The 19,725-nt window shown below is 47.2% G+C and overlaps 1 protein-coding gene across 2 annotated transcripts in view; it reads right to left on the bottom strand.

Moving 5' to 3' along the window:
* Window positions 1-19,725, bottom strand: part of rassf8b (Ras association domain family member 8b) — a 206,342-nt gene that overhangs the window by 110,628 nt on the left and 75,989 nt on the right. The gene's annotated exons all lie outside the window — the stretch shown is intronic.

The raw sequence follows: 19,725 nt of genomic DNA, 5'->3' as shown, positions 1-19,725 counted from the left end.
GTGAATTTTTAAGATGCGTTATCATGCCATGGTATGTCTGCACACTTGCCATTGTCTTGAGCTGTGCTGTCACAGTGTCCTGCATTTGCAGAGTTGTACCATGTCGTACCAGTCGTTGTTCCAGTGTTGTTGGTTTTGTCGTGCTTGCTGTTGACGTTGGTGCATTTGGTACGCTTCTTGTTGTCGTCAGTGTTGTTGTTTTTGTAGGTTTTGTTGTTGTGTTTGTTGCGCTCAATGACCATTCCGAGTGGAGAATTTGCGTCCTTCACAAAGTTACTTGTGTCAGTCTCCTTTGTGGCATCTGCTGTCTCATTGAGCGTGCCGTCTCTGATTCCTCGGCGCTCCCCGTCTGGAGTCATTTCAGGTTCTTTTGGAGAGGCTCGAGTAGATGAGGCTTGAATTAACTTGGTGTCACTGGAGTCACTAGTAGCCTCACTTTGATTGTTGAGTGCCTCTGTACATACTAGCTGAGATCTGTCAGTTTCGCTGAGATGCCGCACATCTTGTATGGGAATTGTGAAGCCTTTGTCATTTGTCGCACATACAGTGGGTAGACCTTCAGTGTCTTCTTGTCGGTTAGATGAGCTGGGTAGACTGTCATAGTCTTTGTGTTGTTCACGTGAGCATGGTAGACTGTCATAGTCGTCTTGCTGTGCACTTGAGCATGGCAGACTTGCATTGCCTGCTGCTAGTTGCTCAGATTAGGTTGCTAGACCTTCATGGACTTGTTCATGCAAGGACTACGTTCTGGAGTCTTGCGTTGCTTCCACCGTGGAGTCTATCAAAGAGCTCGCTGTGGAGGCTTGTACCGCTCACTCGGTGGAGTCTGGCATCGTTCCCTGTATGGAGTCATGCAGTGGTTTCGCTGTGGAGTCGATCTGTGCGCTCTCGAGGGAGACATGCAGTGGTGTCGCTGTGGAGTCTGTCATCGCTTTCTGTGCGGTGTCGGGGACTCTTCGTGGTGTGTGGACCACTCTCTGTGCGGAGTCGGGAACTCTTTGTGGTGCGTGGCCAACTGGTTTGGCGTCAGGCCGCTCTCTGTGGGCTTGTACATCTCTCTGTCTCTTGGGTCAGGCCGCAGCAGAATCCTGTACTCATGGGTCGGGATGTCGTCTATGCTGGGCTGAGGATCCTCAAATCCAAAGAACTCATCCATGACTGTGTCGAATTTGGTACTGAGGTCGTCACGTCCAATGATGAAATCGTAGTCTTCAAGAACTAAATCATCTCTTAGAGTGGTGCTAACTGCTTGTTGCAGGGTTCTGCGGAGGTTACTTTCAGCTACTGGTCAAAGTTCAGGCATCGTTCCAGGTGAAAGAATTGTGTTTTCTTGCTTTAAAAATGTTTTTCACTATTTTGGGACATTTCCTCTTTAAGTGGGCCTCTGACATCATGACGCTTGTGAAGTAGAGAGTCGGAATGCCTCGTGGTGAGTATAGGCTCCAGTTTTACCGATTTCTTTTGTGTTTACCTTGCAGTAGTTTTCAAACTTGCCCAGGACTGTCTGGAAGTCTCTCTTGTCCTGCCCTTTGGAGTACTTGAAGGAGTTGAAGATTTCTGTTGCACTTTCACCCGCAATGGTGAGTAGAATTTCTTTCTTCTCAGCATCGGCCATGCCATCTAGGTCGGATGCTACCATGTAAATCTCAAATCTCTGCTTGAATGCACGCCAATTGGCACTGAGATTGCCGTGGTACCTGAGCTGCTGAGGAACCGGAATCTCGATCATCTTTAGGGCAGCACGGTAGCTTAGTGATTAGCACAATTGCTTCACAGCTCCAGGGTCCCAGGTTCGATTCCGGCTTGGGTCACTGACTGTGCGGAGTCTGCACATCCTCCCCGAGTGTGCATGGGTTTCCTCCAGGTGCTCCGGTTTCCTCCCACAGTCCAAAGATGTGCAGGTTAGGTGGATTGGCCATGCTAAATTGTCCTTAGTGTCCAAAATTGCCCTTAGTGTTGGGTGGAGTTACTGGGTTATGGGGATAGGGTGGAGGTGTCGGCTTGGGTAGGGTGCTCTTTCCAAGAGCCGGTGCAGACTCGATGGGCTGAATGGCCTCCTTCTGCACTGTAAATTTTATGATCTTTGATCTTGCCAGGGTGCTGTTGCTGGTAGTCACGGATCTTGCTGAGTTGAACTATGTAGATTCAACAGGCACTACTGGTACCATCATGTGTTATGTACTCTGGGATAACACAGGCTGCAACTCGATGCAGCATTGACCAAAAGATACTCCAGAGTTTGAAGTAAGTTCAATGTGATTTATTGAACCATTAACACAGTTCTCTATGAGTTCGACTCTCCTACTAATCTTGCTATAGTAACTCAGTCTGACTAACCAGTCTGCTCTAAGCCACGTGGTGGGTGTATGCTTCTGATCTGCCCCTGTCCTTCTCTCTAAGTGACGCCTGTGGAAAGAGAAAGAGCATGTGTGCCCTGTCCTTTTATATGTGGGGTTTTTAATGCCCCCTTGTGGTAGTGTCACCTCTGGGTGTCTTGACTGCTCATTGGTTGTGTCCTATTCTGTGTATTCATTGACTGTATGTCATGACATCTCCGGTGCTCCCTCTAGTCTTTACGTAGTTGTAGTGTATTTACATTAACCCTTTGTGTATATACAGTGATGCATATCACCACACGGGGAGCAGTGGGCCGTGAGAGCAGGTCAACTCGACCTGAGCCAGAAGCAAGTCAGGCAGAGCGGAGAATGAGAGGGCTGGGCTGGCTAGCAACCCGATCGGGCAGCGGCGGTGAGAGAGAGTAGAGGTCAGGCCAGATAGTCAGCAGCATCAGCCCTGCAGACACCCGCAGTTGTCGAGGCTCAGGGCCCGGCCGCCCCAGTGAGCAGAGGTGAGCAGAGTAGCAGTCGTTTGCCGCACAGGCAAGCTCCAGAGCAGTGTCTTGGAGAACAGCGGCCAGCAAGAGCGGGACTCGATGTCATTGGGGGCGGGGTTCAACATCATTGGGACAGGGCTCAATGTCATTGGAGCCAGGGGATGGGCCGTGACGAGGAACCCCCGCAAAAAGTGAGAATCCAAAAGTATAAGTCCACCTCTGCTCTCACCCAAGATGATACGAACGTGACCTTTGGAGCACCGTTCACCTTGTGAACTCTCTCCTACAAGCAGAAACGCAGACGGTGCCATGGGAGGGTGTTTATCACAGGTCCCCTGTATTTATTATTCAGTGCTACATCTTACCATAATAGCTATTTTATTGACTTTATACTATAGCTTGCCTCGGCTTTGGTCATTGTGATGTTAGTAGGCCTAGGTCCCGAAAGCCAAAATGATCTGAAATGCGAAACACCATTGACTCCGAGGGTTCTGGGTAAAGGATACGTGACCTGTCGTGCGAACCAGAAAACGGGGGGAATTATCAATATTTCCCACCCAACATCAGAACCAGACACTCCCCCATTGGATACAGCACACGATGAGAGACAGACGAAATCTCTCCCCTCACTGTTATCTACCCCAGTCCAACTGGCATTGCTTAACTATGGGCTCCGCTTAAATTAACTTGTTAAATCTTAAACTCCACCCTGCCAGGATCATAAAGAATGAAAATAACCCATTGTAGTTAATGGAAAGATTTAGAAAGCTTTAAAAAAACAGAGCTGGCATTTCTGGGAATTGATTAAAGAACCACCAGGTTTTCCAGGTATTTTGTAAGTAAAACAATTATTCGCAAAATAGGTCACTGTTAACTTGGATTCCCACGTGGAAATAAGTCACTTGAGAGATTTTAATACCACATAATCCGGCCACTGATTGGTGCCTGGTTTCTTACAGTAATCTGATTTGATTGACCAGTGTGGTAATCTCTTCACAAACATGCAGGGAAACACTAGGGTCAATCAACAAGTGGCCAGGCTGCTATCAGAATGGCTGTTTAAAGACTGAACTCTCACACAGGAGCTCGCAGGGGGGTCATCCACAGGCCAGCACACTATCATTGCACCATTAAAACATCAAAGTAGCACATCTTCAATAAAACAGGTGCAAAGAAAGCGTGTTCATCATCGATTCGGACACACTATACGTTTACTGACGGAGGATTTCACACAACTGCCTGAGTTCCCACTTTATTTTACATCCAAGTCTGCGCGCAAATCCCATCCCTTTCGTTATTAGAGAGTGGTGCAGCAAGCTGTAACATGCAGTAAATTTAACACACCACTCACTGTATGATAACTGGAAAAGGTGGGCAGCACGGTAGCACAAGTGGATAGCACTGTGGCTTCACAGCGCCAGGGTCCCAGGTTCGATTCCCCGCTGGGTCACTGTCTGTGCGGAGTCTGCACGTTCTCCCCGTGTGTGCGTGGGTTTTCTCCGGGTCCTCCGGTTTCCTCCCACAGTCCAAAGATGTGCGGGTTAGGTGGATTGGCCTTGATAAATTGCCCTTAGTGTCCGAAACAGTTAGGAGGGGGTTACTGGGTTACGGGTATAGGGTGGAAGTGAGGGCTTAAGTGGGTCGGTGCAGACTCGATGGGCTGAATTGCCTCCTTCTGCACTGTATATTCTATGTTCTATTAGCTAGGTGTTTTAAAAACTGCTACGTTCACTAATTATAACAGGCTGATCTTCCACCGAATCAATGTCAGCATCCACATGTACCACCAGCTCTACCTCACCACCACTCTGAACCCCTCCACTATCCCTATCTGTCAAATTGTTGCCTGACATCTGTTACTGGATGAGCAGAAATTTCCTCCGTTGTCTTTGATTCCTACCACAAACTCTCCAGCTACCGACCCCATTCCCTCCTCCTGGCAACTGCTAAGGTTGAACCAGACTGTTTGCGACCTTATGCGTCCTGTTCCACACCTGTGATGAATTTCCAACCACATATCTGCACCATCACTGAGAATGTCTGTATTCACATTTGTAACTTCACTGACTCCCCTACCTGAGCTCAGCTACTATGAAATCCTCAGTCATGAACCCCCCCAGACGTGACTCTTCCAGCACACACCACCCTCCATAGACGTGAGGTCCTCTAAAACTCGGCATCCTAATTCTCACCCAGGTCCCTGTACTCGTTGACCTATGCTGACTCTATGAGAAACGCTTTGATTTATTCTGGTTTTCAAATCCCTTCCTCCAGACCCACAACCCTTTGGGATACGGCACTCATCGAACTAGCCTTTTGAGTATCTTGGATTTTCATTGCTCCAATCATCTCGGCCCTGAGCTTCAAAATTCCCTCCCTAAACCTCTCCAACTCCCTCCCCTCCTTTAAGATGCTTCCTAAGACCCACCTTTTTGAGCAATAAGCTTTTGGTTATCTGTTCCTCTAGATCCTGATGTGACTCAGTGTTAAAATCAATAATGCCCCAAAAAGCACATCAAGATATTTTGCTATACTCATTAGTGTTATATAAACACATGTTGTAGGATGCAAATGTTTATATTGTATCCATGCTATTTGACATGAGCGACACATTGGCACAGTAGTTAGCACTGCGCCTCACAGCGCTAGGGACCCGGGATTAAATCCACCCCAGGTGACTGTGTGGAGTTTGTACGTTCTCCCACTGTCTGCATGGGTTTCCACACGGGCCAATCATACATTCCGCTTTTCGCCCACAGTCCAAAGATGTGCACGTTAGGTGGATTGGCGATGCTAAAATTGTTCCTAAATGTCCAAAGGTTTTATGGGGTTACAGGAATAGGGCCGGGGAGTGGGCCTAGGTAGAGTGTTCTTTCTTTCAGAGGGTTGGTGTAGACTCGATGGGCTGAGAGGTGCTTCTGCACTGTAGGGATTCTATTTCTTTGCAGCCCAGTTTTAACTGGACCTGAAATGGCAACGACCTTTCCCTAATGATCTCTGGGGATATCCCATACGGAGTCAGCAGGCCAATGGATGAAAATAAAAATGGAAAGATTAATAAAAATGGAATTTCTAACCCATACTAAGTCGTCAAGTGATGAAAGTATCACTAGCCAGGCCAGCATCTATCATTCCTAATTGCCCTCGAGAAAGTAGTGATGAGCCGCTATCTTGAAACACTGCAGTCTATGTGGATAGCTCAGCACTGGGTGGTCTGTCTCATTCTACTTTTATTCAGTGGCTTGCTCGACTATTTCAAAGGGCAGTTAAAAATCAACCACTTTTCTGTGGGTTTGTAGCCACATGAAGGTCAAATTGCGGGTAAAGATGGCAGGGGCGGCACTTTGGGACACAGTGGTTAATGATGCTGCCTCTCAGCGCCAGGGGCACTGTTCAGTTCCAGCCTCGGGTGATTGTCTATGTGGAGTTTGCTCCCACAGTCCAAAGAAGTGCGGGGTAGGTGGATTTGCCACGATAAATGACCCCTGATTAGGGATGTGGTTAGGTTATGGGGTAACGGGGCTAGGGCCAGGTGCTCGGGGGAGTGGATATAGGCGAGGTCCTTATTCGAAGGGCCGGTGCAAACTCGATGGGCTGAATGGCCCCCTTCAGCACCGTAGGGATTCTATTCAATTTCCTTCACTAAAGGGCATCAGTGAAACAGATGGGGTATTTAATGACAATCCAATAGTTTGAAGATTATTATTACCCAGGCAATCTTTTTACTCCAGATTTATTTGTGAACTAAGTTTAAATTCCTCAACAGCTGTGGTTGGATTTGAATCCATATCTCAGGGGCATTAGTTCACATCATTGCAACCAGGAGTTAGAGGCGTGCGTGTGTTCTTATAATTCCTTCAGCCGAGAAACCCTTTCAAGTGCAATTGCCAAGTGAGTGATAACTGCTCCAGACCTCAGCACAGTGGTCCTGGGCAGAAGAGGGAGGAAAGTAAACACGCTCCAGCTTCCAGTATTCAAACACAAAATTAAAAAAACAAATAGCTCTTTTGTCCTTTCCAAAAGAAACGAGTATTGATCCTTTTTAATCAGCATCACAATGGGAGAAAATATAATTAAAAGGATTCAACTCTAATTGCATTGCTAAAGCGAATGATCTCCTTCTGAGCTTAGCGACTGATCGTGTGAGAGTAAGTGAGTAATACAAAGGAGATAACAGAGCAGCTAGTGATTCGAACAATGAATATATCAAAAGAACAAAGGCAGCGTGATCTAAATGCTTTATGAGCAGGGTTTAGTCAGCTGTCGAAGTATGCTGCACATAGATGAAACAAAAGTGTGATTGGCACTTCAATATTGTCTGTAATGGAAATATCTGGACTTTCCTTACGCGAGTGTGAGAATGTGAGAGTGAGTGTCTGTGCGCTCACACGCGTGCAAATTAGAGATTATACCTGAAGCTGTACCCATTTTCTCAATGCCAACTCACCCCCAAGTAGCCTCTCATCCTCATCAGAATACATCCAAACTTGGCATGGGCATCAATGGGGAAAATTTGGCTAGAGCAGAACAGGCCAATCATACATTCCTTCCTCACGTTTGGATTTCAGTGCATTATCTGTCATTAGAATCATAGAATCAGAGCAGAGAAAGTGGCCACTTGGCCCATCGTATCTGCGCTGGCCAAAAACGAAAAGGCACCCAGCCGAATCCTACTCTGGGGATCCCCGCAGGTTATAGAGAATCATGTCAAGTTTACGGCACAGTAAGAGGCCACTTTCTAGCACATCAAACGCATCATGTTCCAGATACAGGGTTGGGGAAATTCTAACTCAGGCAAATGTTCTCTTCAAAAGGGTGGAGGGCGGGGTCAGTGTTTGGGCAGAGGTTTGATGGGGGTCGAATATGAAGGATTGAGGAAACTCAAGTGTGTACTGTGATTACACACAGACCTCCCAAAACTCAACACAATCAACACAAGTGGCTTGTGCCTAGATTTCAGGCTTCTCTGAGAGGGTGGGAACCTGCAGGCCACAGTGTCCATTCTTCCAACCTTTTTACGCTGACTTAGACAAACGCTGGGAGGCAAAGAAGCCTCAGTATGTGCATACCCAGAATTATTGCATAATACACAATTTCACAACTTTGAGACAATCTCATATGAATGAACTAAAAAAAATACAACATTTAAGCATTTAAGCTTGAACATCCTTAAGATGTTGCAAAGTTTGTCGCAGCCAAATATAGCGTACTTACTTAACCCTGATATATAGAAATGGCGGCAGCCATTTTGTAGATGGCAAGATCTCACAAACATCAGTGAGATAAATGGCCACATTATTTGCTTTGCTGGGAGGGATTTTGCCCAGAATACCAGGAGCCAGCCCCTGCTATTCATCAAACAAAAAATGGGAACTTTTACACACACTTTAACAGGTTCCCATTTAACCTTTCATTGGAACGAACATGGGCTGGATCTCCGCGGCCCAGTGTCGAAATTGCGTTTGGCGCGGGGCGGAGAATCCAATTTCACGCCAAAATCAGGCCCAGCGCCGGTCCGGCGATTTTCGGAGTACTTTGCGCGGTTGGGGGAGCCATTGCCAGAGGCCCGTCCAGTGATCCTCCGCTCACAACCGGCCGAGTTCCTGACGGCATGGTTCTAACCACCTATTGCCATTCGGGAACCTCGCGTGGCGGCTTGTGGACTCAGTCCACGGCCGCCCTGGTTGGGGGGGGGGGGGGCGGGGGGTGCTTTATGGGCGCCCGGGGGACAGATCGGGCTGGTCGGATCTTCGGACGTGCGGCCGATTGGGGGGGCCTATATTCTTCAGCTGCCTCCGGTCCGAGTCTGCCATGGCGCTCAGCGCAGCCGCTGGAGGCTGCCGCCGTGCGCATGCGCGGACTCGAAACCGGAAGTGCGGGGGCCCATATCCGCAGCTAAAGCTGGGAGAATCACTCTGGGTACCTGCTGGCCCCCTGCAGGTGAGTGAATCAACTGGTCTTTTTTTATAGGAAACTCCGGAGTGAAACACCAATGTTTTTATGCCAGCGTGGGGACATAGTCCCATTTTGGGAGAATCCACCCCCATACCTCAGTAGTGTCTGCCTGGATTGCGTACTTCAAATCCTGCAGTAGGTTTTGAAGCTACTGACTCAGGACTGGACCACTAGTGGCCTATAGTGGAATGAAACTACAGCAAAGAGATGGCACCCAGCTTTTCAAACTCACAGCTGACCACCTGAGCTTACTCTAAGATGCTGCCACGGGTGCCCTGCAGGATCTTTACAAAGAGATCTACCTGCTTGTGTGAAATTATCCCTCAACCATTTTCAGAACCAAAGGAATATAGATATGAAACAACAAATCTCTGGAATGTAGGTGTATTGAGTCATCCATAACCCTAGACAAGAGACTCTGCAGTAATGAGATCCTTATTTTTCATTCATTCACGGGATATGGGTGTCGATGACTAGCGCAGCATTTGTTGCCCATCCCTAATTGCCCTTGTGAAGGGGGTGGAGAGCTGCCTTCTTGAACCGCTGCAGTCCGTGTGGTGTAGGTACACCCACAGTGCTGTTCGGGAGGGAATTCCAGGATTTTTGACCTGGCCACAGTGAAGGAACAGCGATATATTTCCAAGTCAGGATGGTGTGTGGCTTTGAGGGGAACTTGCAGTTGTACAAAGGTATCTGTTAATTTTGTCTTTCTAGGGGGTACAGATTAAGGGTTTGGAAGATGCTGCCTGAGGAGGCTTGGTGAGTTGCTGCAGTGCAATTGGTAGATGGTACACACAGCTGGCACTAATAGTCAGTGGTGGAGGGAGTGAATGCCAATCAAGCGGGCAGCTTGTTACTGGATGGGGAGCTTCTTGAGTGTTGTTGGGGCTGCACTCATCCAGGCAAGTGGAGAGTATTCCATCACACTCCTGATTTGTGCCTTGTAGATGGTGGACAGGCTTTGGGAACTCAAAATAAAGAATATTCAACATTTTCACACAAGCATCGCTTCCATTAAGCAATAAAGTGAACCGCCAGCACAAAAATCTTCAAATCACAAACCAGTCTCTAGCCAAAAATTGAATGTTGGACTTCCAGGATCAGAAGTGTTCTCCGTGCAATGAGTCATTCAAAGCCTAGAGCTTCATGTACAGAATTACATCCAATTTTACAACACGAAACAGGCCATTCAGCCCATCTACTCATTGCTGGTGTTAATGTTTGACATGAGCTTCCTCCCAACCCTTTCATCCAACCTTAACCAATCATTCCTCCCTCATTTGGGTCTCCATTATACAAAAAGATTATCAAGGCACCAGTGAAGATGGGAAAAATTAAAAGAACTGAGAGAACAAATTTGAAGATCAGGAAAAGACTGAATAGCCTGCGGTGCTTTTCTCTGGAAAGGAGAAGGCCGATGCGTGTCCGCAGTAGGAAGATGTTTCCACTTGTGAAGAAGGAGAGAACTAGGCGTCACAAATGTAAGGCTGACTGTCACGAAGAAATCCCATAAGGAATTCCGGAGAACGGTCCTTACCGAGGGAGTGGTGCAAACACAGAATTCTCTACCACACCATGTTGTTCAGGCAAATAGCATTGGTGCAATTATTAGATAAGATATTAGATTAGCACGTGAAATAAAGTAATAGAAGGCTATGCTGATGGGGTTAGAATGAGGAATCAGGGCTGTGAGAAAGCTCAGGCAGTGCACAGACCAGTCGATCCAATGACATATTTTTGTGCGGTAATTTATATGCATGTATCTGGATAACCTTGGGTGCATCAATGATATTTGCCTCATCTATTCAAGTGGTCTCCAGCTCCATACTCTTTATTCGGGGTGGGGGGGGGGGGGGGGGGGACGGGAAGTGAACATAGATACAATTACTTGGTCCACTACTGAACAAAAGACAATGGAATGAGCAGATCTGGAGCATTGCAATGGTTATGGTTCCAAAGGAGGAAAAAAAAGAGAACAAATTTGAAGACAAAATGGATGGGCTGAGCGAGGTAAATTTTGCCCAACCCTCTCATATCAATGTGACTGCACCAGCAGCCATTCTTCATATCCAAGGTTTGATGGCACACCGGCTGGGCTACCAAGGGCTTCCTATCTAGTGCCAATCTAACTTTAATCTAATGGAACTTGATTACGTACGTACTCACTCACTCACTCTCACACACACGCTTCCAGTAAGGATCCTGGGTGATTTTCCCAAATCATCCCACCCACGTGCCAAATTGAGAGGTCCTGAGGCAAACTATTGTGCCTCTTTCCAATCAGTACAGGCCTGCTTTCAAACTTTGATCAAAGATGGTGAAAGACATAGCTTCGTCCAGCTGCCAGTAAAAACTGTGTGCAGAGAGGAGGTCATCATACTTAAGATTTCATCTTTTAAAGAGTCAGTCAGGCTTGCGGTTCCTCCAAGTTCTGTTGCCTGGTTACCCCTAGTGTGCAATCGAAGAAGTGAGTCACAGTTGAATTTGTGCGCTTTGCTCCAGTCCCTCTTTGTTTCAGACTTAGCAAAAATACATAACGAACAGAGAGGAATTGTGAGCCAGACATCAGCAGAGGTGTTGTTGACAGTGCTATCAAACCACCACCATCTACATCGCACGGGTCAGGAGGGTGATGGAATACTCTCCTTTACCTGGATGAAAGCAGCTCCAACAACACTCAGGAAGCTCCGCAACATCCAGGACAAAGCAGCCCGCTTGATTGGCATCCCCTCCACCACCAACACACAATGGCAGCAATGTGTCCCATTACACAATGGACTGCAGCAACTACCCAAGGCTCCTTCAAAAGCACCTTCCAAATCCGTGACCTCTACCACCTAGAAGATCAAGGACAGCAGACACATGGGAACACCAGCACCTGGAAGTTCCCCTCCAAGCCACACACCATCATATCTTGGAAATATATTGCCATTCCTTCACTGTCGTTGGGTTTAAATCCTGGAACTCCCTCTTTGATAGCACTGTGGGTGTACCTACACCACAGGGACTGCAGTAGTTCAGTAAGGCAGCAATGGCACAGTGGTACTGTTATGGGACTAGTGATCCAGAGGTCCAGACTATTGCTCTGTGGACATGGGTTCAAACCCCATCAGCTGGTGGAATTTAAATTCAATTAAGAAATCTGGAATTTAAAGCTGGTCTCAGTCATGATGACCATGAAACCATTGATGTTTGTCATAAAAACCCATCTGGTTCACTAATGTCTATGGAAGGAAATCTGCCATCTTTACCTGGTCTGACCTACATGTGACTCCAGACCCACAGCAAATGTGGTCGACTCTTAAATGCTCTCTGAAATGGCCCAGCGAGCCAGTCCGTTGTACCAAACTGCTAAAAAAACTTAAAAGGAATTAAACCAACATTGACCCAGACACTGGAACCGACAAAGACACTCCCAGCTCCCCAAACCCTCCCCAAAATCGGGAGAGCTGTCTCACAGACTGTCAGAATTATACCTCACAATGTCCCAGACACCATCACCAACGATGGGTATGTCCCATCCCACCTGAGCATGTGGCACAGTGATGTACAGTCTTGAGAGAGTTGCCCTGGCAGTCCTCAACATAGACTCCAGACCCCGCAAAGTCTCCTGGCCTCGAGTCAAACATGGGCAAGGAAACCTGCTGAATACCCCCTAACCCGCTCCCTCAGCTGATAAATCAGTATTCCTCCATGTTGAAAACTAGTTGCAAGATGCACTGAGGGTGGTAAGGGAACACAATGAACTCTGGGTGAGGGACTTCTTTTAATTCATTCAAGCAACATGGGCGTGGTCATTTTATTGCCCATCCCTAATTGCCCTTCTGAAGCTGGTGGTGAGCTGCCTTTTTGAACCACTGCAGTCCATGTGGTGTAGGTACACACCTAGTGCTGTTAGCAAGGGAATTCTCGGATTTTGAACCAGTGACAGTGTAGGAATGGCGACATATTTCCAAGTCACGTCAATGTCCATCACCAAGAATAGTACGGTAGCACCGCTACTGACTGAGCTGGGCAAGTCCTAAAGGACATAGCTGCTGGGCTGGATCTATATTAGGCATTGCGGGAACCAACAAGAATGAAAAACATACTTGATCTTATCCTCTCCAGCCTGCCTTTCTCAGATGCATCTGTCCAGGACTATGATGGTAGGACTGACCATCACACAGCCGCTGTGGAGGTACAAAACCATCTTCACATTGAGAATACCCTTCATCATGTGGTGTGGCACTACCACTGTGCCAAATGGGATAGATTCCAAACAGATCTAACAACTCAAGATTGGGCATCCAGGAGGTGCTGTGGGTCATCAGCAGTAGCAGAATTATACACAACCACAATCTGTAACCTCATGGCCCGGCATATCCCCCACTCCACCATTACCACCAAGCCAGGGAATCAACCCTGGTTCAATGAATAGTGCAGGAGAGCCAGGAGCAGCACCAGGCATGCCGAAAAATGAGATGTCAACCTGGTGAAGCGACAACACAGGACTATTTGCATACCAAACAACAGAAGCAGCAAGTGACAGACAGAGCGAAGTAATCTCACAATCAACGGATCAGATCTAAGCTCTGCAGTCCTGCCACATCCAGCCATGAATGATGGTGGACAAATACTAACTGGAAGAGAAGACTCTCCAAATATCGCCATCCTCAATGATGATAGAAGCCCAGCACATCAGTGCAATAGTTAAGGCTGAAGCATCGAGAATAATCTTCAGCCATAACTGCCAAATAGATGGTGCATCTCGACCTTCTCTTGAGGTCCTTGGCATCACAGGTGCCAGTCTTCATCCTATTCATTCACTCCACGTGATGTCAAGAAATGGCTGAAGGCACTGAATAGTGTAAAGGCTGTGGGCCCTGACAACATTCCAGCAATAGTGCTGAAGACTTGTGCCCCATCAGTCTATCCTTGATCATCAGCAAATTGAAGGAAGGGGCCATCGACAATGCTATCAAGCAACACTCACTCAGCAATAACTGGCTGGTACTGATGCTCAGTTTGGGTTCTGCCAGGGTCACTCAGCTCCTGATGTCATCATACCTTAGTCCAAACATGGACAAGAGAGCTGAACTCGAGAGGTGGAACTCCCTCCATAATAGCATAGTGGGTGTACCTACACCACATGGACTACAGCGGTTCAAGAAGGCAGTTCACCATCACCATCTTCTAAAAGGAAATTAGGGATGGGAAACAAATGCTGGCCTAGCCAGCAATGCCCACATCCTGAAAGAATAAAACAAAAAGTTTACCAACTCCTATATGCACATCAGTGCAAAGTTAATCAGAATTGCCTGTGTATACCTGTGCTGGAACACCTCATCATTCCTACAGGAACTCCAGCGCCACCACAGACAGGAGAGTGTAATGACAGTGTGACAAGTTTTTGTTGTAATAATGAACACAGGACCTCTTGGTGGGAATATGGAAACAGAGACCAAACAACAGTTTAAGGTGAAAATGGAGTCTCAATTCTGTCCGCGTGTTCTGGCTCAATTACCTCCCGTTGAGGATGACATTTGAACTTGACTCCTGGTGAGCAATGTCACCAGAAATCAATGGCTGGTTTGTTACGTTAGCTTCATTTTTAAACACTGAAGCTTTTGCATGCGAATATAAGCAATACTGTTAGAGCGTGCTTTTCTTCATTGTTTACATCCAATAAATAGAAAATATATATATTTATATTATGCATTTATATAGCAACTTTCAGCACTTGGGACCTTCAGCCAATTAAGTCCTTATTGAAGTGTTGTGATGTCGGAAACGCAGCAGACACATTGCACACAGCACAATCCCACAAACGGCCGTGTGATAACGACAACCATTTGCTTTAATGTTGTCGATCAAGGGATCGATATTGTCCAACACACTGGGGAGAGAATGCCCCTGTTTTCTTTAAAACAGTGCCATAGAATCTTTTACAGCTCTGTGCGTGCATCTACACCTCCGGGGACTACAACGGTTCAAGAAGGCAGCTCACCGCGACCTCCTCAAGTGGCAAATAGGGATGGGCACCAAATGCTGGGCCTAGCCAACGACGCCCACATCCCGTAAGTGAATTAACACCCGAGGGGTCAGACATTTCATCTGAACTACTGAGCATGCAGCACTCCCTCAGCTTTGATTATGTGCTTAGACAAAATCAAATACATGTGGACAGCTCGGAAAATGCCTTCTGAAATGAGAAATCATCTTCAGAAGTGGAAGAATGATATAGTTGGTCTATAAATGACCCCAGAACATGATTTTAACAGATGACGTTATTCCTTAAAAATTCATAACATATAAATATTTAGAGAACTGTCAGGGCAACTGATACCTCAAAGCTATTTATTTAGCCGCACAAGGCTGCTTCGCCCCCTTGATGCTTATCAACACAGCTCAGGACTTGCACATAGGAGTTGACAGATCTGCTTTCAAGAGCATGTTGTGGGAGAAACTCTTCGCCTCCAGCTTGCAGTCCCCCTTCTGTCGACAACAACATTCATCTCACTGCTGAGGGCGAGCTCTTGCTCTGCACTAGTTGGACGGGCTAATGCAGCCAGCTAGCCACTGCATCTTTACACACTTCCACACAGGCGAGGTCCCTTGGGATATTCTGAAGGTGAGCAATAAGTCCTTGTGTACTGATGTAAATCATTCTCCTTCATGACCCAGCCCTCACTAGTTTGTTTTTGATCGATGTTGATTTAAGGAATTATGGATGCGAACCGCGTTCCATTTTAAATGAAAAACATGCATCTCGTTACAGAACTGACAGATTTAATTTGCCCTACGAGTAATATAAATCTGGTATTTTTTTTTTTTAAGAAGAGGTTTAGGTGAAAGTTGAGTATATCAGACCTATTCAGGAACGATCAGCAAGTCAAGCGGGCAGCTCCCAATTTTCCTTGCCACTGGATCAGAAGTTCAAGAACTACTTCATGGGCTGAGGTAATGCTGCACTGTCGGTGGCGCTGTCTTTTTAATTAGATGTTAAATTAAGACCCCATCCGCACTCTTAATGTGGGTGTAAGCGTGGGAGCTTCCACCAGCGTCCTCGTTAATGCCTATCTTAGCTGGAATCACTAAATTGGATTATCTGGTTGTCATGTTGTTAGAATTATGTAAAGGCATCAATCATTATTAAAGGATTGTGGGTTCATTTATTGAGACAGCCAAGTTATCAGAGAAAGAAGAAGTTCCAGCCTTTCTGGGAGAGATATTAAACAGGCTCCCACCCAACTCCTTCTCAGAACAAAACTGAAAGCAAAAATAGAACCTGCCTTCTGCTCCAGAATCTTCTCAAAGGCTCTACCAATCCCAATCAAAAACACAAAATGTCCTGAAATTGTAGAAGAGGGGATTGGCTGCTAGCCAAGTCCATCAAAGTGGCACCATGAGCTATGCCATCGAGCACACTACATCATGGGTGTGCCTGGGCCAGTCCAAATAGCAGCTTGCATCCGGGGGGGGGTTCAGTTCAAACCAACAAGTCTTAAAACTGTTTTAAAAACAGCCATCAGGACATGAAAAAAAGGAAACCAGCATCAGACATTGATTTAAAATTGTTCCTTACACAACAACATCTTGAGGGCTACTATTGACCAGAAACTGAATGGGAGAAGCCATATAAATACTGTGGCTCCCACAGCAGATCAGAGGTTGGGAATCCTGCGACGAGTAACTCACCACCTGACTCCCCAAAGCCTGACCATCTACAAGGCACAAGTCACAAGTGTTATGGAATACTCTCCACTTGTCTGGATGAATGCAGCTCTGATAACACACAAGATGTTCAACACCATCAGCACGGTAGCACAGTGGGTAGCACTGTTGCTTCACAGCGCCAGGGTCCCCGGTTCGATTCTCGGCTTGGGTCACTGTCTGTGCGGAGTCTGCACGTTCTCCCTGTGTCTGCGTGGGTTTTTCCGGGTGCTCTGGTTTCCTCCCACAAGTCCCAAAAGAGTGCTGTTAGGAAATTTGGACATTCTGAATTCTCCATCCGTGTACCCGAACAGGCTCCGGAATGTGGCGACTAGGGGATTTTCACAGTAACTTCATTGCAGTGTTAATGAAAGCCTACTTGTGACAATAAAGATGATTATTATTACCATCCAGGACAAAGCAGCCCACTTGATTGTTACCCTTCCACAAGCATTCACTCCTTCCACCACTGACGAACAATGGCAACAGTGTATACCATCTACAAGATGCCCAGCAAGAACTCACCAACATTCCTTAGGCAGCACCTTCACTACCATCTAGAAGGACAAAGGCAGCAGATACCTGGGGACACCATCTCCAGGAGGCTCCCCTCCAAGCCACTCACCATCCTGACTTAAAAATATATCACCCTTCCTTCACTGTCACTGGGTCAACATCCTGGAACTCCCTCCCTAACAGCACTGTGGGTGTGCCTACACCACAGAAACTGCAGCGGTTCAAGGAGGCAGCTCACCTTCTGAAGGACAACTAGAGATGGGCCATATATGCTGCCTTAACCAGCGACACCCACATCCTATAAACACATTTTTTTTTAAAGTGCAAATTGTTATCTTCCTGACAGAACAATAGTGCCTTCACTTCTGAAGCATTCCATTGGTGTGAAGCAATTTGAGGCATCCTGAGGTTGTGAACGAAGTTATATAAATGCATGTTGCTTCTTTCTTTAGAGAAAAACAGAAAACACTGATTCTCCGTTTCAGGGACTATGTCCTCACGCCGTCTTGAAAACTGTGGTCTTTTAAGCCAGAAAAACTGGAGTCAGAAGGCCACAGATTCATAGCCTGACAGGTGGCTAGCAGGCAGCTGTCGTGGAGCTCGCAGCTCCAGCTCAGCCGATACGGCCACCCGCACCTCCGGGTCAGAGGCTGCGCCGTGCTTCATGGCGGACTCAGACCGCAGACTGGACAGCGGAAATAGTGCCCCCGATCAGCCGCTTGCCCGGCCCAGGACCCCCGCACGAAAAAACCCCGGTCCCCTCCTGCCCTCCGATTGGCCCTCCCCGAATGTGGCAGCCTTGGACTGAGTGCTCAGCCACCACGCGGGTATCACAGAAGGTGGGACCATGAGTTGTCCACTCCGTCAGGAATTCGGCCGGTCGGGGCGGTGAATAGCAGGGCGTTCCTCGGGCAATGGCCTCAGGTGGTGGATAATCAGCGCAGCGTACTCCCCAAGTACGCCGCTTTTCGGGGGGGGCGGAGAATCGCTGAACCGGCACCGGTCCCGATTTCATGCAGAAAACTGGATTCCCCGCCCCGTCGCTGAACGAAATTTCGGCGTCGGGGTGCGGAGAATCCAGCCTGGGGTGTGTGGGAAGAAAGATCAACAGAGATTCTCCGTGTTAGGATGGAAGGCAGGACAAATTAAAGGACAGAACGGATGATCATAGAATCATAGAATTTACAGTGCAGAAGGAGGCCATTCAGCCCATAGAGTCTGCATCGGCTCTTGGAAAGAGCACCCTATCCCCATAACCCAGTAACCCCACTCAACCAACACTAAGAGCAATTTTTGGACACTAAGGGCAATTTAGCGTGGCCAATCCACCTAACCTGCACATCTTTGGACTGTGGGAGGAAACTGGAGCACCCAGATGAAACCCACGCACACACGGGGAGAACGTGCAGACTCCACACAGACAGCGACCCAACTGGGAATCGAACCTGGGACCCTGGCGCTGGGAAGCAATTGCGCTAACCACTATGCTACCGTGCTGCCCGATGATGATGCAAGGCGGAAGCGGGGTGGTGATGGGACGAGAAAATAAATGAAAAATGTGCCAAGAGGAGGTGTGAATAGGAAAGCAGGTTGGGCAGCAACAGCTTCGAAAAACAAAGTAAAACAGACAGGAAAAAAAATAAGGGCCGACATTACGTTTTGAAATTGTTAAACATAGTTTTGTAGTCCAGGAGTCTGTAAAGTGGCTCACTGAAAGATGACACGCTGTTCCTTGACCCTCCGTTGAGCTCCGGAGCAATTGTGTAAGAGTCCGAGCACAGAAAGGCAGAGTGGAAGCAGGGTGGGGAATTAGCACGACAGGTGACTGGAGGCTCGGGGGTCCCGCTTACAGACTGAACGCAGCCATCCCACAAAGTGCTCAAGCGGTCTGCATTAGTGAGCAGCTAAAGTGAAAGAAGTACAAATAAATCAATGTTTCACCTGGAAGCAACTTTCCCAAACTTTTCTTTTGTGCGGACCACAGATCGTCATCAAAAGCTTTTGCGGACCACAACCTATGCAAGCCGCTTTAAGTATTACTTTTTACATTGCCTATGGCTGACAGGAGTCAGACTTCCATGTCAATGCACATATAATGCACACTCACAAACACATTGTGGGTTATATTACACAAGGATGTTTGTGAAGTAAATTACATTGCTAATAACAATGTAACATCCATTATGATACATTGAGGAATGGGTAATTATATTTTCTTTTCCCCGCACACCACCTGGAGCACCCTCGCCGATCACAGTTTAGGAACTACGGGTTTAGGGCAAACACTATAATGGATAAGGCACAGCAAGAGCAAATTTCTTTGTAGGAAAGAGTGGGCAGAATTCTCCATTTGGGAGACCCCGCTGGAACTGAATAGTCAACTCAATGTCAATAAAACGAAGGAGATTGTCATCGACATCAGGAAGCACAGTGGGGAACATGCCCCTGTCTACATCAATGGGAACGAAGTAGGAAGGGTCGAGAGCTTCAAGTTTTTAGCTGTCCAGATCACCAACAACCTGTCCTGGTCCCCCCAATGCCAACACTATTGTTAAGAAAGCCCACCAATGACTCTACTTTCTCAGAAGACTAAGGAAATTTGGCATGCCAGCCAACACTCTCACCAACTTTTACAGATGCACCATTGAAAGCATTCTTTCTGGTTGTATCACAGCTTGGTATGGATTCTGCTCTGCCCAACACTGCAAGAAACTACAAAAGGTTGT

This window comes from Scyliorhinus torazame, chromosome 13, assembly GCF_047496885.1.
Source record: "Scyliorhinus torazame isolate Kashiwa2021f chromosome 13, sScyTor2.1, whole genome shotgun sequence".
Taxonomy (NCBI): Eukaryota; Metazoa; Chordata; class Chondrichthyes; order Carcharhiniformes; family Scyliorhinidae; genus Scyliorhinus; species Scyliorhinus torazame.
Note: the sequence above shows the minus strand (reverse complement) of the source record. Positions and strands in the feature narration are given on the sequence as shown.